This window comes from Canis lupus, chromosome 36 (genome assembly GCF_011100685.1).
Source record: "Canis lupus familiaris isolate Mischka breed German Shepherd chromosome 36, alternate assembly UU_Cfam_GSD_1.0, whole genome shotgun sequence".
Classification (NCBI taxonomy): Eukaryota; Metazoa; Chordata; class Mammalia; order Carnivora; family Canidae; genus Canis; species Canis lupus.
The window spans coordinates 23,319,412-23,338,052 of NC_049257.1; the positions used below are offsets into that span (position 1 = coordinate 23,319,412).

Consider the following 18,641-nt stretch of genomic DNA (forward strand, 5'->3'; position numbering starts at 1 on the left):
TAATAACCTGTCACCTCTGATTCCAAAGGTCTGAAGCCAGGGTTCAAACTCAGGTGGGAGTCTCTCTGCACACTGGTCCCTGCAGGGAACACCGAGCAGAGATGGCAGGTGGAGCATGTGGCACTACTCACGGGGATGAGATTTGAAGAAAGGATGTTTCTAGCACCTCTTTTGCCTGGAGGGCAGCTGCCTCGCCCAACTACACCTAAGGCCTGCTTGATGCTTCAGTAAGTTTCCTGGGGAGGTGAGTCTGGGTTTTTCTCTTTCTGATCCATCTTGGTCATTCTGAGAATAAGCCCATTTCTTCTTGAATAACTTCAGTAGAGCCAGAAATAATAACTGGGTCCCCTTTCCTCATTGTTACTGTTGGGCTTGCATCCAGAACAAAACACTTAGAGAGGGAATACTTAGAGATTACACACAGCCAGGGATGGTCATCATTTACACCTGCCCTTCATTTACTACCAAGAGGATCTCAGCTACTAAACCCTTGTGACTTCGGTCTATCTGGAAGTTTGGCAAAGCATTGCTTTTTAAAGTGCAATATGACCGAATTACAGTAGTCCGAAACAAATGGCTATTTTTCATCCCTTCCTTCTTCAATATTGGATTTATGAAAGAGAATGTGACAATAGGGTCTCATTAAAACTTCAAATATTCATGAAGTGACACATTTAAAAGTGATAGCTACATCATTGAGGAGTAATATCTGCCTGAGTTACTTCAAAAAAGGTTTTGCCTTTTATATTTAAGTGCTCTGACCATATGCCTTAATATTATTGTTTTACTTTTTTCAAATCCTCTAAAACTTAAAATAGAAACAAAACAGACACAGCTATCACAAAGACCCAGTTCTCAAAGATCAAGAATTAGAAGCAATTGCACATTATTGGCAACATCACCTCAACCACACAGCTTTGTACTGTTTTGGATTTCAAATCAGAAGGCTCAATAAAAGTAAACCACATGGAACATTACACTGGAATTGCACGCTACCATGAGACCTGCATTTGTGCATCTGGAATGTGTAAAAAAGCACAGACTTGCCATACTGACACTGCTTCTCCTACCCACAGCACCCTGACAGGGGTCCACATGGATGCCATCATTATCACCAAAAGGAAGACAAATGGCATGCCACACTCTCCACAGACTGTTGATTCAGCCAGGAGCCATATGTCTGAAAAGGTGCTTCCCTCACGTATCTCCAGCTCCTTGCTACAACCACATATTGGCTGTGCATTACAAATCAAATCAGCTGTGTCCCTATAGCCATGGGATACCATTCCTCCCCTATAAGTGGTATAGAGGCTAAAATAATACAACACACACTTAAGAAAATAATAGGCAATAGGCTACATTATATCTTTGTCTCAGATCCAATAAAGCTCCTCCTCCTCCTCCTCCTCCTCTTCTTCGTCCTCCTCCTATCGCTATTTTGTCAAAATACATTAAGCATTTTGGGACTGGTTAGCAATTAGCAGTGTGTGATTGCTGCAGAAATGAAATGGGATCCCAGGATCTCTTTCCAGAATCTCCCTAGGGGTGGTCCATAGTCTCTATAGAAAATATGAGTGGGGGCAGCCCAGAGATTTGAAGCAGCCAGTCAGAGGAGAGCACAGATTAGAATTTCATCCACCCTCCCCCCTTTTTTTTTTGTTTAAATAAATTAGAAGGCTCAATATCTTTCACTCAAATTCCATATTGTCAGAACCTCTTTGAAAAGTCTTGAGATTCATCAAACAAGATTGTATACTCCATTGACAAAAAAGGATGACTAAGTAAGGAAAAACACACGTTGGTCTATTTTGAAGATCTCTTTGGAAAGAAAAACTAAACTGCATTTTCCAGTAGTTTTTGGAGAAATTTCATCTTGGTTTTATTTTTGGAAGAATAAAAAGAAACACAGAATTGCTGAGAGATGTGCGTTTCTGCCATAGAATATTGTCCCATTCCTAGATCACTCTGATGGTAAAAGATGCAACACTTTTAGAGGTTAAGTGTTAAATTTGTGCTCCTTTTCCAACACATCACACTTTTTAAAATACACGATTTTCAGTTTGCACAAACACTATGTTTTCTTGAAAATTCATTGATTTAACAAAAGTTTATTAAGTGACTATCATTCACTGTTTTAGAAACTGGACATAATGAAGAAGAAGCCTTCAAAAACAGAGCATGGTAGCTGAAGAGACCTAGAAATTTAAAGTAATATGGTATTTCTGGAGTGTTTAAGTACTTTAAAAAAATCAGATAGGAGAATAGGGAAAAAACACAGCATTTTACCACAGAAAACTCCTAAAGACATTTTGGTTGTCTTGATAGAACTGGGATTCAAATACTTTTACATGTCAAACCATACCAAATATGTAAAAATAATGACACCATTCCATGATTTAGGAAAGTTGATACAGAATTCTGAATCAGACAACTGGTAAAAGTAAGGGGCATGTTCTTCAGCTTTCAAAGTGGTCTGTGAGATTTCGACAGAGGATGCTCTTCAACTACCAAGTACCAAGATAACAAGTGGATGTCAGAACTACTACCATCAGCACAACCTCAAGGAGAAAGTGATCTGCATTTTGGAATTTTTCTAAAGATGAGTCCTAAATGCTAGATGCCTCTCACATGGAAACCTGCCTAGTGGTTTTCTGCGCAGTGTGGTTGGCCTGGAGCCTAGTGAATAGCAAAAAGGGCGTGAGTTACTTCTTCTGTTTTTTAAATAAGTACACATTTGGCCCATGATCTAACAGTTATGAAGATACTACAAGAAAGTAATATTTTTCATTTTTTAACACGTTTAGGATTTTAAAGTTACCAAATGGTAACAGCAAAAAAGTTAAATAAGTAAATAAAAGCAAATGAATGGGTGGTTTCACCATTTCCCTCTCTTCAGTGGAAAACCAGTTTACACTTTAGAAAGATAATTTTAAAACTACACTGAGTAAAAGGAAGACATTTTCAGTTCTTTTTAAGACAGTAGTTATTTTGTTAATGGGAGATGCCACAAGATTAGAACTGTGTACCTTACTGAAGCTGCACCTCTAATTCTGACAGTGGATCCTTGTATGTAACAAATACGGTCAGTACAAATGTAAAATGTTCCATTTTCCTGGCTCTCCCCATGCCTGGTGATTTTCCATGCTGCCAGGGATTAAGAGTGATGCAGCAAAGCTGTAGTTATGCCGCTGGGTAATTTAAGAAGCCACATCAAAGAGCATTTCAGAAAGTTCAGTTTAACAAATAAGACTTTCAATTTATGTCCGCAACGGGTATGAGACTTAATTGAAGGTTCCCTCAAGACCCCACTGCATGGACACACACACATGCAATGTTTTGGGTGTTGATGTTCCTATTCAAATAATAGATGAATAAGGTAAAAACATTCAGTTGCATATTATCCATATTCGGGTTAAACAGTGCATTTCGAAATGTCTAATTGGTTAATGTGATGTATTAAGGAAGACCACACCACTCTTAACTCCAATTCCAACTGCTCTTTTCAACATGGGGGAAGAGCAGTAAGGTAATGAGATGAATTATATCTCCTAAGAAAACCCAGTGCTTTTCTTCGTTTGTTTCCATTCTTAAACAAGCAATGTTCAGATGGGACAAGAAACCTTTTGAGGGGGGGGGGTTTCCATCAGGATGTGAAGAGAGTTCTTGAGAACTCTTTGTCTTATCCTTAAGATTTGATGTTCCTATAACTATAATATTTTTTGGTCAATGGATGCCTACAGATACGAAAGATCTGTAACATCTCTGTCAAAGATAAGGTAAAAAATTCTTATGAAATTGTTAAATGTCCTTATAAGAGAATGCAAAAAAAAATTAGAAAATTTTTTAAAAAACTGAAAACTATGTGGAATCTTTTAGGAAGTTAATAAGACTTTAGTTCTCCGGGATCCCTGGGTGGCTCAGGGGTTTAGCACTGCCTTCAGCCCAGGGCGTGGTCCTGGAGTCCCAGCATCGAGTCCTGAGTCAGGCTCCCTGCATGGAGCCTGCTTCTCCCTCTGCCTGTGTCTCTGCCTCTCTCTCTCTCTCTCTATGTCTATCATGAATATATAAATTTTTAAAAATCTTTAAAAAAATAATTTAGTTCGTGGAAAAATTACTACCTCCAAAGTGTTTATATTTCTCAATAAGGTATATTCGTATTTCAAAAAACAGTCTAAGATATGCATAGATGACAATGAACTGTGTCACCCCCCCCAAAAAAAAACTCCCATTAACAAAGCTAGAGTACATGTTTCAAGTGATGGGAACAGGAACTGCACTCACCAAGAGAATCTAAACTAAATAGGTCAGTTGTTTCCTGTGTTATTTAGTAGTGTGTCTTCTCAGGGTGAAATAGAAGAAATAAATTATTTCAGGAATATGGACTGAAGAATAGTTTTTCTTTTCTTTTTTAAAATATTTTATTTTTTTGACACAGAGAGAGTGTGTGTGCACAGCAGGCAGAGAGAAAGAAGTAAAAGCAGATTCCCAGCTGAGCAGGGAGCCTGATGTGGGGCCCTATCCCAGGACCCTGGGATCATGATCAGAGTCACCCAGGCACACCTAAAGAATAATTTTTCAATAAATGTACAAAATACTCAAGAAAATATTCATTTGAGGAGAGATAATGAGAAGCAATTATTCTATAATATATTGGTAGGAGACATCCATCCTGCATTCTGGGTGGACTGGCTAATATCTGAGATAGAAGACTGGTACTCGGTTCTTGACCTTTCCTTTCCTTGTTTTTAAAACATTGACTTAAAAACAGCCCCCCTAAACTTTGTCTCCAAGATTAAATTTCCAGAACATAAAATTCAGTGCCAAAAGTAAGTCTGAGAAATAACTTAAAAAAAAAAAAAAAAAAAAAGAATTCTTTATACTTTAGGAGAAAAAAAAAAGTGCCATCCTAAGTCACCAAAGACCACTTGCTGACACTGACAGATGTAGCTTTAAAAGTTATTGGTGCTGTCTCCAAATAGAGTAAGTAAGAATGTGTTTGCCTGTGTTCTCTGGTAAACAGGTAAAAAAAAAAAAAAAAAGAAAAAGAAAAAAAAAAAAGTTACAAAGGTGATTAGGGAAGCAATGAGCTTTCTTGATTTAAAAATCAATATGCCTCCCAAACAGCTAAATGCATTAACTGACATCCTCTCAAAACCATTCTGTCAAAGCTAAGTTTGAAAGGCTGTTCGGTAAGTAATCAGATATGTCCTGATGGTGAAGCAGAATAGGTCCGTGACACAAATTAAAAAGGTATAAGATGAGAAGAAAACCCCATAAGGCAGTAGGAGGTGCAAACGAGGAAACCCACACCCTGTTTGGATGTATTCTTTATTCTGCAAAGCAAAGTGGAAATGAAATGTTTTTTTCCCCAAATGCAGGACAACACATTTCTTGCCCTCGCACTTCGAAGAATCCTGACAGCTGAGGACTGACAAGGCTCAAGGCAAGGGAACAAATGTGCAGTGCTCCAATCCTGAGCATCTGGGGCTCTTACTCTCCATGCCATACTCTCATCACCCAGGGGTAAAATGGCAGAGATCATCTACGTTTTCAAACCAGTTTTTAAATTTGTTTTAGTTGGAGGTCCAGAACCCCACCACCCCCCAAATGGAATCCTAACTGGAAATTCTGTACAATAAACACTACAAACAGTGCTGGTGACAACGGGTAGGCCAGGCCCCATTTCCACCAGCCTGATTCTAGTCCAACTCCCTTGCTTGAAAATGAGAAAAGATTTGGAGAATTTTAGTGACTTGCTCTAATCTCTTTAGCTAAGACCAGGACCCAGATCACTTGCTATAGTTGTCAGCTTTGCAAATAAAAGTATAAGATGCCCAGTTAAAGTTGAATTTCAGATAAACAACAAGCCATTTTTTAAGTAGAAATATGTGCCAAAAATTGTATAGGATATTCTCCTACTAAAAATAATTTGCTGTTTATCTGAAATTTAACCGGGCATCCTATATTTTACCTGTCCCTATTTCCTTGTTATTGTTGTTTTAAAATTAATTGATTTAAGTAATCTCTATACCCAATATGGGGCTCAAAATCATAAGCCTGGATCAGGAGATGCATACTCTTCCAACTAAGCCAGCCAGGCACCCTTCTGTCCCTGTTTCGTGATTCCCACCCAAGGATGTCGTAACTACATCAATGTTGATTTTACTAGTCCTTCTTCTTGCAAGCTTACTTTGTCACACATAACATTTTAGGGTTCTTCATTAGGAAAGTGGTACCTGAATGGTTTTGTGGACAAGTGATGTCAAAAATATTTTACATCATATAATTATCTTATTGCCTTTCTGTATGGATGTATATGTGTATTCATATTAACTCTTTTCACCAAAAAAAAAAAAAAAAAAGGTTTTTGGTTTGACCTTGCATTTATATTATACAAAATATACCATACTTGTGAAGTGAAATAAAGAGCTTCAAGATTGTGCCTTAACTCTGTTCTCTGCAGTGATAATTGCTGTATTGAATAAGGCTCTGTTCATGGTACAGCTTGACATTTAGCATTTAGCTATTTGATTTATAATTATTTTTAGGTGATTGCAAGGAGGCTACAGTTCAAACTTACAGTAGTCCAAATTGAACTCTTTCTTTTCTTCTGGATTTGTAAGGACACGTAGTCACGGATAGGTAAAAGCTATTTATCCACTAAATTTGTTTCAAATATACACAAAGCCCTTTCTGTCTCTATATATTCTAAATAAAGCAACTTATAGAAGAGAAAAATGAATACAGCCAATGAAATCACATTAAAATGTGTCTAGCTTGCTTATATTTTGGCCATGGATATCACATCAAGACTCCCTACTCAAGCAATGGAGAAAGACCTACATGTACCACCAAGTGCAGCGTCAGGAAATACAGAATCACTCAGGAACATTCATGAAAAGTTTTAATGTTATGAAGCAAAAACCATTTGCATCTATCTAACTACTCCTTACGAAGATTTTCAGAAACGTCCCTAAGTTTTTCGTTTCCCATTCTGAACTTCAACCTATCAACATGCTTGGCACCTTCAAAGTCTTCGTAACACCCATTTGAAATTTTTATTCACACTTTCTGTCTCCCCCAACCTTTAACACTTTTACTAAAATTGGGCAAATACCTATATCTAACAACACAAGAAATTCAGATGTCATTTTATTGAAAAGATTTTGTATAATTAGTCAGGAGTCACCAAATGTCTGCCTCACAACAGACAATATCACAGTAACACTTGCTGGCAGTCATCCAGCCACTGCCGTGCAACTGGCCTCCTGAAGCTGGGGTTAAAAGCTGGCCTCTGGAAATCAATCATGCTCTCGGCACAGAAGAATATTTCAGTGATATGAAAGCTGAAATGGAGACTATAATCTTTTGTGATTACCCTTGAGGCCGAAGCAAACGCAGAAAGGAAAGTCCATGAATTGCTGATAATTTCCTGTGATGACCGATTCCCAGGAAATTCTGATATGACTCTTGCTCTGTAACAAAATGATGCTTCCCCAGAACTGTAACTTCAAAGAACTCCACCTCTGGATGTCACAATGCTTCTTCAGAAGCTACTCACCCATTAACGGGGCCAGGCCGGTGAGGCAGCAGCTCTCACTCTGAAGACAATGGAATGTCTGATTGCACAGGAGTGATGAGCTATGTGCTACAGGCTGTTTTTCTAGAGTTCTTTTTTAAAGGAATCGGTTGAAAATATATTTGTTTTAGACCTTTCTTTCTCCTCATATAAGTTTAAATTTGATGTGTTTCTCAGCTGTTCCTAATAATTATGTAGCTGTGATTATCTTGGTTTATATCATTTTTAAAGTTTTATTTGGTCGGCTATTTGCTTTCTGAGAAAAAGTAGTTTACAGACATGTGCATACTGTTAATGTCTATTCAATATTTTGGGATAGAATATAAAACCACTCATCTCTTTTGGTTGAGTATTAAACCTACAGTTAGATGTCACTGCTCAGAACACAGGTTAAGTGGGTCCTTCTTATATGATTGGCAATAGAAATTCAGGAAAAAAGGAGGAGGCAGGGTAAATGGAGGTCTCTAACAGTCAAAAGTCCAAAGAATTTTTAGAATAAATTTCCATTATCAATACACGAAGGATAATTTAATATGTTGGCTTCTATGACTGGGTTTAAAATCTTTTTAAAATTGTTATGTTAACCACTGCTAGTTTAATAAATAATGTGAGAATAAAGGTTCTATGTTTGGAAGTCAACTGTATGCTATTTTATTTTTTAAAGATTTTATTTGTTTGAGAGGGAGAGAGTACACGAGAACAAGCAAGGGGAGAGAGAAAGGGAGAAACAGACTCGCCACTGAGCACAGACCGGGGCTCTACCTCAGGCTCCTGGGATCATGACCTGAGCTGAAGACAGACAGGTAACTGATTGAGCCACCAAGGCGCCCCAAAGTCAACTGTAGTTTAAAAGTATAACAGAAAACGTTAGGAGTCAACGACAATATGTCCCAAGTGCACAGCTCTCAGGTTCAAAATACCTTTATCCATAGCCTTTTAAAATCTAATTATTATTGAAGATAAACAGGCAAAATGGAATACAACCAAACTGGTGTGGTTATTCCCCACCTCTGCTCTATACCCTCTCCCCAGCCCTGCTCCAAATTCAGTTGTAGCCTCTCTTCATTGCTTTTAGAAAGTCAGGTGATTCTGTTCTTTAAGTAGGCTCCAGTACTATGCCATTCAGCTAACTTAAAGTGAGTACCTACTTAGTAGCAGGCAGAGCTACTTTAAATTGAGTATAAATGTCTTAAACTCAAGAACTGGCTCTTAGTCATGTATCTGCCTTAATTAGGATTGCTCTAATGCAAAAAAGCAGCCATTGGTTTATTTAAGGTAATTGGTTAGGAAAGATGAGATGAAGGGAATAGACATATTAATAAGAATATTAATATTATTTGTAAGAATAGAGCTTTGCTATTTTAAGAGTCCTTTCATAAACAAGATCTCATTTGATATTCATGGGAATTTTGCATTGTTCAAAATAACAATACGGTGATATGCTGGTGTGCCTGGTTGGCTCAGCCCATAGGGTTTGAGACTCTTAATCTAGGGGTTTGTGAGTCCTAGCCCCAGGTTGAGTGCAGACTTCAAAATAAAAGCTTTAAAGAAATAATTCGGCGATATGTTATATAGTTATGATTTTTTCACACTCTCACTAAATTTCAGAGGTTTTCTAAATATTCAGTGATATCCTCAATCCTCCATAAAACATATGAAGCCCAAATTTTCATGATATAATGATAAATATTAAGAACATATTATCACCTCTAGTTGTAAAATGAGGAAAAGTAGAACTAAGGGACTTTCTTTAGATCAAAGAAAATGAATCCCAGATACCGGTGCTCTGGATCCCAGGCCAATGAAGTAGATCACTCTCCCCTCTTCCCTCCTCCACTTTGACACCTGCTTCTCCAGGTGGCATGAAGCAGCGTCGAAGCTGGGTAGGATTGTTAGAAGCTTACTTTGGAACAAGGCACGCAGAATTATTTCTCTGAGATCAGAGAGAATGTTCCAAGTGGCTTTGGGGAGGAGGTGGGATAGGACAGACGAATGAATGACTAGGTGAATGGCACCACCTCTTTAAAAGGTAAATACTTCAAAAGTTGAAAATTAAGTATATATCAGATGATAGTGGCTTGTTACTAATCACTTCAGCATCTAATAGCTTCAGCTCATTTTTGGGAAATCAAAGTTTTGTGGGTTTGATAATATTGTGACACTGAATCAACTTACATATTATGGATGTTTGGTGTCTACATAAAAAAAGTAAGACCCAGAAATAAGACCCAGACATATATTTTTAAATATTGGAGAATTTATGTACACCTCTGATTATTGTAAATCGTAAACCCGTGAAAGAGATCAGCTATATTTCCTACTCCAACACTCAGATCTTTATTTGGTTGCAGAAACTTCACAATAAGAAAAAAAGTATGACACTGACAAGACAAATCTATCTTCTAAATAGAATACACTGCAGGGGTGCCAGCTGGCTCAGTTAGTGGAATGTGTGGCTCGTGATCTTGGGGTTGTGGGTTGGAACCCCACATTGTGGAGAGATTACTTAAAAATAAAATGGTAAAAAAATTTAATTAAAAAATAAATAGAATACACTGCAAAAGAGTCCTTCAATCTGACTTTAGGAGCCACAAGGATTTATTGGGCATTTAAAAAAATACATCCAAAAAAATTAAAAATAAAAAAAATTTAAAAATGCATCCTACTTGAATAACCTGTTAGATATACACACATTTAAATTCAAGATATGTTAGGGTGGAGACCAGCTCTTGTTTGTCAGATATTTAGCTTTTTTCCCTTTCAGTGGCAGAGCTGTCTACTGGAAGAAATGTGAAGACTGCTTTATATTCTTCAATCTTCCATTTTTGCAAAAAAGGGTGCAACAATGACACATATAGCCTATTTTCATATGTGGGTGTGCTAAAGAATTAATTGTAGAATGTCTTTAAAATATGCTAAATCCTTCTGATACTAGAATTCCATGAAAATAAGGTGTTGTACATGTGATTTAAGTTTTTCCCATCTTATTTCAGGCATCAGAACATAAAAAGGAAGGTAAAAAAAACCTAAATTGACAGCTAGATCTGTGAAAAAAGTATTTTTCCAAGATTCCTACATGGTTCCGCAAAGATGTTGAAACTTCACAGATTGCTCAATAGCACTCCAATTCTTCTTTAGCACCCTCAATGACAATTCTAAAAGTAAAGGGATTGGAATATTCCAAAACATGTTTTTCCTTCCCCAAAAGAGATTTGAGACCTAATTCTGAATACAAGAATCTAGAGGGAGGGGGGGAAAAACAGTCTGTGCCATTGGATGGATTCCCAAATTTTTGATAAAAGTTTCTCAGAAAACACCACCATCAATTAATGTTTATAAAGCAACCAATTTAGAACTAACTTTTTGGGCTGGAGGGAATGTTTTGCATGATAATATTTTGCTACTTTTTATATCTATTAAGCTCCCTTACTTGACCACTGCATATGAAGACTTGGTCATTGAAAGAAGTTAACAACAGGTTGTTGTTGGTTTCTTCTTCTTTTAATTAACTAGAGATTTGTTAAGAATCAGATAAATTATTTTAAGAAGATGGCCTGACATAGGCACTTTTTCCAAGTTGACTCTACTCTTGAAAAATGCTGACCTGGGACAGCGCCAAGACTGAAGACCTGTCTTGCCAGAAAATCTGATGTGTCCTCCAAGTACACATAATCCTTGAAACTCTAGCACTGAAGGTGAGGCTCCAGAGCCATGTGAGGTTGAGACTAGGATAATGAAAGAGACATACAAGAGGACATAGCGTGTGGGACTACAGATGTCTCTTTTCACAGGCTTCTGAACTTGTGTTTCCTTACTGCATAAGGGCCCATCAAGTCTTAGTTCGATGTTTCTTGGCAGCTTCATCAACTGAATTGACCATTGACTATAAACAGTATCCTCTATTATGTTATGGTGAATTATACAAGAGGAGGAAGTAATGTCAGACAGTAAGCAGTTTCTGTCTTATTCACTATAACCCTTTCTTAGCACAATGATTGGCATGTGTAGACATTCAGTAAGTGATTATGAATGAATGCCTTTTCCTAGATGCCCTGCACAAATAATTTATTTAGGGAGAGGGAAGGCATATGATCACACATTATATAAATATTCATGCATGCATACATACATACCATATAAATAATATCTACATATTCGAAAGGTATTCCAACAGTTTGTAGAGAAAAGAGATCTGAGCATAAAGTCTGTAATAGGTGAATCTTGAGACTTTTGAGTAAGGCAAAGGACATGACTTACATTTTAAAAGATAGGTTTGTAGTTTGAAGAGAAGAGGGAGACAATAGGACAGATGGTCACTATGTAGGGTTCTTTTTCCTTCCAGGTCATGTTTACATAATTTCTCTCTGTCATACTGAGTAGGGATATAAAAAATTTCAGGCAGGAATCTATGCTTAAATATTTGTACAAAATCTTCATTAGTTTTATACTACATTTCAAAGCCTTCCCATACATACTTTTTTTTTCCTAATGATCTAGGGGGTTGCTATTGACTTTTTAAAGTCCAATAACAGGCCATCATCTTCCCTCCAAGTGAATTTCAGTAACCATGGAAAATTTCAACTTGGCCTATCTTATTATGCATTTATTTAGGACACACGGAAGACTAGGATCCTTCATTATGTTTTAAGCATATCATGAAAATAAAAATTCAACCCTATTCTCTTATTTATTTATTTAAAGATTTTATTTATTTATTCATGAGAGGCACAGAGAGAGACAGAGGCAGAGACACAGGACAGAGGGAGAAGCAGGCTCCATGCAGGGAGCCTGACATGGGACTCTATCCCGGGTCTCAGGATCAGGCCCTGGGCTAAAGGTGGCACTAGACCGCTGAGCCACCCGGGCTGCTCTTTTTTTTTATTCTCTTTTATTTATATCTATTTTATCTCTATTTTGCTTTTTCAAATTTGGATAAATATATCATTAGTATGTTCAAGTAACTGAACATACTAATATCCTAAGAAATAGGGAATACATAACTTTTTAATGACAACTAAGCATTATAAGAGTAAAAAAGAAGCCTCAAATGGCAAAAAAATCACAATTGGTTGCATTAGCAGAGGTAAAGTATTTAATTTAAATTAAATTAAAGAAAAAATCAAATAGAAGAGGAGTATGTATCCAAATGCTTAAAGACTTCATTAGGTAATGAAGGTATTAAAAATAGATTAAAAAGTTAAATGTTTTGGCTCACTTCAGGTTTCCTTATAGTACCCCCTCATGAGAAACATGGCATGAATTAATAGCAAAGTAAATATGATTTTGATCCCCAATTTCTTTATTTCGTACTTCCTTGATAAATATATCATTTCTAGTTCAAGAAAGAAAAATTTTAAATATTCATTGATAGTGCCAAACAATAAATAACCCGGAATCTCAAATTGTTTAGAATGATAAATAGTAGTCATACAGATCATTTCACAGATTGTCATGGATGATTCAAAGAGTCATGCAGTGATTTGGGATTTTATACTTAGAAATAATTTTTATTCTGTTCCACATATTTGTTCATGTGTCAGGAAAATTAATTTCAAGGTATATAGTAAAAATCAGATTATTTTTCACAAAAATAAGATTGCTGAGCCTCTTGCAATAAAACAGCAGTGATCTCTACTGGACTTGTGCCTTCCTGGAGCAACTGCAAAAACAAGGCAGGACTCAAAAAGACATCTGAAAGAGTAGGCATGGAAAGTACCTCCCATTGGCAGAGAGACTGACAGGTGACTGTGGTTTCAAGGTGGCTCTGGATCATATCTACAGCTCTGGAGAGTAACACAAATAATGCGTGTACCCCACATGTGGCTATTAAAAAGAAATACTTGATATATTTGTCATCATATACAATATATAGCTTGGATATGTATGTCTTAGTCTGTTCAGGCTAAATACCACAGACTGGGTGGGTTAAACAGTAGAAACAGATTTTATCACAATTGTGGAAGCTAAGATCAGGGTCCCAGTATCATCAGGTTCTGGTGAGAGCTCTCTTCCTGGCTGGCGGATGGCTGCTTTCTCACTACGTCCTCACATGATGGAGAGATGAAAAGCTTTCTGTGGTCTCTTCTTATAAGTACACTAATGCCATTAGGAGGGCCTCACACTCATGACCTCATCTAACCCTAAATACCTCTCAAAGACCCCATCTCTATATACCATCTGCAGATGTTAGGGCTTCAAACATGAATTTGGGGAAGAGGACATGAACATTCACTCCATAAGAGTATGTGTGGGTATAACTTCTAAATGGACTTATTTTGTCATATTAAGTTGATACTATCCATCCTGCTCAGTATGCAACTTATTTCAGTTCTGAAGCTGTCTCTTCTTACAGTTAATTAAGCACCAGACATTACCCTGGTTGTTAAACACCAAATATTAAACACCAAGTATTATCTGGATTGAATGACGATAAAAATTGGATCCATAGTAAAGGAAATGAGAAATTTTAACTCTAATAGGAGAAATAATTGCCTATATCTCGGTAGCTACCAAAACATTATATACAGTAATTAAAGGATGACCACGAGGCACTTGGAAGATTTAAATAAAGTGAAAAATAAAATAGTTAAAATAGCTGTACTGGGATACAAAACAACATTCTTTCTGGCTTTTAACACTATAAAGTTCAGTAACTATTGTCACTTTGCCTATATTTCATGGTTTTCATTATCTTGCCTTTTCCAGTCTTTTTATTCATTTTCTTAATAAGTTTCTTGGGCACTACGGTATTTTTGTTTTGTTTATTTTGTTTTTCTTCTTCCTCAAACCCAGTATTCTTCAGTGCATATGTTTTCAATAAAATCCAGTAATGAATAACTCTCCCTTTAGACTGACTGCACTTAAGAATAGGACCTAGGACAAGAAATGAAGTAGGCACTTGCAAAACTTCCACACCATCCACACAGAGAAAGCCAGAACTACAGCCACAGATAAGTTTGTAACTAAGTATTACCTTCAAATTAAAAAAAGATGCCAGTTCTCAGGAAAATAAAAATAAAAGTAAACACCTAGACTTATCTCCTCATGCTTAGAAAGGGCTCAGAGACTTGTATTTCCTTTGCTGGGTGGAGAAACATATACATTGAAAAGCAAAGAACTGGGGCCGTTTCCTACCTCCTTTTCTCCTTCCCTTCAGAAAAGTTTTATTGAACTCCTGTGCCCGATGCCAGGCAGATGAAGATGAACAAGCTACAAGCCCTGTTATCAAGGACCTGGCATTCTAGTGAGTACAGATAATCAGATAACCAGATTATGGTGTGACGACTGCTATAATGGAGGTAATGTGGGGGGTGGGGGTTACTTTGGAAAATACAGAGGATGAGCACTTAATTCAGACTCAAAGATCACAGAACACTTCCCGTGTGGGAGGTGATACCTAAGTTGGGCCATGAACGACAAATAGTGGAAGGTGGGGTGAAGCCTTAGTGGATAGCCAGGCAAAGAAGCCTATTAGGCTTTTTTTTTTTTTTTTGGCCTATTCGGCTTTAGATACATAGGTTGAGATCTTTAAAATTTTGTGTTTTGGTTTGCAGAGTCTTTTACCTGAAAGTGGCTCGAAACAGCCCCTCTGTAAAGTACAACTGCTGAAGGGCAGAGTTAACATCACCATTCTCCAGACATGCATCCTTGACATATAGCCCATCATAAATTATGAGTGATCCAAACTCCATCTTCCCTAGCATGTCTCTTCATAATTCTGCTTGGACAGTGTCTTGAATTATTTGTTTATTCTTCACATATAAACACTGTGAGAGATTTTGTCAGTTGTGGAGTAGAAGGCAAGACAGCCAGTAAATGAATGCTGTGAGGCGCATCTCTTCACTGTGCACAATTTTGTATAGAAGAGGCACGTATTCTATTTTGGAATAGACCAGAAGCTCATTTCATTCTTGCTATAATTCTCATGTAACCTTATCATACTCCACTATAAAAACAGGAGGAAACCACTACTTCATATGTATTTTTTAAATCCACTTAAAACAGCAAAACTTCCAAACTTCAAAACTTTCAGCTATGGCATCAGAATGTTTCTATTCTTCTGATAATAATTATGAGTTAAAAGATATTTCTTATATTTATGAATACTATTCTTGGTTAAAAATAAAGCAATTATAATGGCATTCACCTACCTTGCTTTTCAAAGAACGAGTGGACTGTTGAATATACTTTTAAAATTTGCTAACAAGAAATTTTAACTTTTTAAAGTATATCCTGCTTTGAAGATATGTTTGTAGAGGTCCAATTTTACACATTCAAAAAATTATTTCCTCTCCCTACTTAATACTTCTGCTGAAAATTGCCTACTATGCTTCCAGAAAAGAGCACGAAAGATTTCTCATTGAGCTTTGTTCACACTGAATGATGTGGGAGGTAATATGGACCAAAAGAGCCAAAGACATGGATGTGCCAGAACAGGAGTTTGTAAGTCAGTAGATTTTTTTTTTAATTTTTATTTATTTATGATAGTCACAGAGAGAGAGAGAGGCAGAGACACAGGCAGAGGGAGAAGCAGGCTCCATGCACCAGGAGCCCGATGTGGGATTCGATCCTGGGTCTCCAGGATCACGCCCTGAGCCAAAGGCAGGCGCCAAACCGCTGCACCACCCAGGGATCCCAGTCAGTAGATTTTTTAAAAAGATTTTATTCTTAAGTAATCTCTCCCAATGGGGGTGGGGGGGGGTGGGAAGCTCACACTTACAAGCCTGAGATCAAGAGTAGTAATGCTCAATGAACTGAGTCAGGGTGCCCCTGAAGTTAGGAGGTTCTAATTCAAGTCTCAGTTCTTCCTTTACTAACACTTTCTCTTCCTCTAGACAATAGGAATTTTAATCAAAGTCTACTAAAATGTTCTAAGGTTTGAGTTCTTTGAGGGATACAAAACATCATAAGTATATAATGATCTAGTATAATTAGTGATATAAAAATGTTTTCCTAGAAAAATGTGGACAATGACTTTTATGAAATTGTCCTAGGAAATCTACTTAGATAAGTTAGACACTAGGATGGAAAAGTCTGCAGGAAAAGGATTAGAGCAACTGAAACTGTAACTCAGTAAAAAAAATCAAAGGTAACCCAATGATCCTAAAAATTCCCTTATTTACTAGATGACAGAGGGTCCCACTTGCAATGACTTAATTTTTAATATACGACCAGAAATGCTCTCTGTCCACGAAATGACTTGGATATAAAATGTATGTAATGTAATGTGATATGATGTGATGTAATATGAGAGTAAAATGAGTATTTCATGTAGTTCTTTGCTATATTCTTAACCTTAGCTAGAAGTATTTTCATTTGAAAATTACAAGTTTATGTAAAAAATTACAAGTTTATGTAAAAAATGAACTTCTATTAGAGTTATTCTTTGGGTTTTCTCAAGTATTTCATAAAGTCAGTTGCTATATGGAACAAACAAACGAAAAGGCAAATTAGTGTGTCTGTCAGTCTACACAACATTAGTAAACCATTGTGAAGCTGTATTTTTACCTAACAAAACCTTATGAAGGCACTCTGCATTTTTTATAGCTCTAAAAACAGAGAGGTATATGTAGGACATTTTGATAGTTGAAAAAAGTAACTTAGCAAAAAGAAAAAGGTAACTTAGAGATCAGTGCTGACCATCTGAGCAGTTGTAGAAAGGCAACTGGGATCAGCTTCCTGTTAGGTACGTTCATAGCAATACTTCTAGACAAGAATGCATACGAGGGTACTTTCCTCTAATGAAGGGAGTACACATGGACACAGGGGCAGGGAATGGTGACTCACATTTTGCTTTGAATGTTCACGTTTCATTTAAATCTTTGAAATAAGTATCCGCGTATTATTTGTGTTAAAAAGAAATGAACTACAGTAAGGAGCCCTTCATGCCTACCCACCTCATCAGGGCTGCTTCCTGACAGTGGCTGGACTTCTGCAGTGGCCACAAATGCTGTCTTCTAAATACACATTAATCAAAATACAAATAGCTAGTATGCGTTTTAATAAGTATAGCTTAATTCAACTACGTCTGGAATGCATCACCCAAGGTTTGGTAGAGGATACAAGAGGCAAGCCTGAGTTCAAGTTCTCTGAAATGGCATGTCATGTTTTGGGTGGTTACTCCTGATAGATTAATGTGATCAGGGCAGGCATGGTTTCCCTCTCTGAGCTGCTCCACTGCACTAGAAGCAATGTTCACCTGTTTATGCCTTTCTGGTTTTTTTTTTTTGGTTTTTTTTTAATATACTGTTTGACTTGTCTTTGAAAAGCCCAGAAAAGACAAGAACATTCAACTGTTTATTCGTTAAGTCAAAGCCAGTGCTCCTTAAAAAGTTGGCTGATCCCCTACCCCCTAATTACCTTATAACACTAAGCCATGACAGAAAGCCTGTCAGCAGATTTTATTTACAACCCTTGAGGAAAAACCCTCTGTTTCACTTCATGCAGAAGATAAGTTTGCAAAAGGAAACACTTGGCAGTACTTCAGATGTTCTCTGTCTGGTGGTGTTGATAATGCAATTCTTTTTCTTGATTATGGCAGCTTCTATAATGCTCTATCATTCATGTAGACCATCATGCCCCAACTGACTGCATTTATAGACTAAACAAATAATTCATACAATCACCTGAACTGTTTAACCTTTTCTCTTCCTACAAGCTTAGCATTTGTCTATGGGCAGATTTTATGCTAAATTCTATTGTTGAAAGGTGTCATGCTCCACTTGGCATGCCTACAAAATGTCTTTCATTCGGTTAAACAGTCAGCTGACCTGAATGAAGAACATTGGTAATTATAGGTGATTCACCAATATTTTTCGTATGTTTTAAAGGGAATGCTAAAGTATCACACAGACAATTAATATGTAGATTAAAAAATTTTTTTTTTTTAAATAAGAGAGTCACATTCACACAGTCCACAACTTCCCAATAAAAATTCTTTTGGTATAAGACCTAAAATATGTCCCAAATAAAAATGTATCCAGGTAGTCAAAGCATATGCTTTCTTTCTCTCCAGTAGTAGGGAAAAAAAATCACAATTCGGAGCTTGGTAGCTCCAAATTGT

General features: G+C 36.9%; 1 protein-coding gene across 18 annotated transcripts in view; it reads right to left on the reverse strand.

Moving 5' to 3' along the window:
• Positions 1-18,641, reverse strand: part of ZNF385B (zinc finger protein 385B) — a 386,057-nt gene that overhangs the window by 77,700 nt on the left and 289,716 nt on the right. The window lies entirely within an intron of this gene.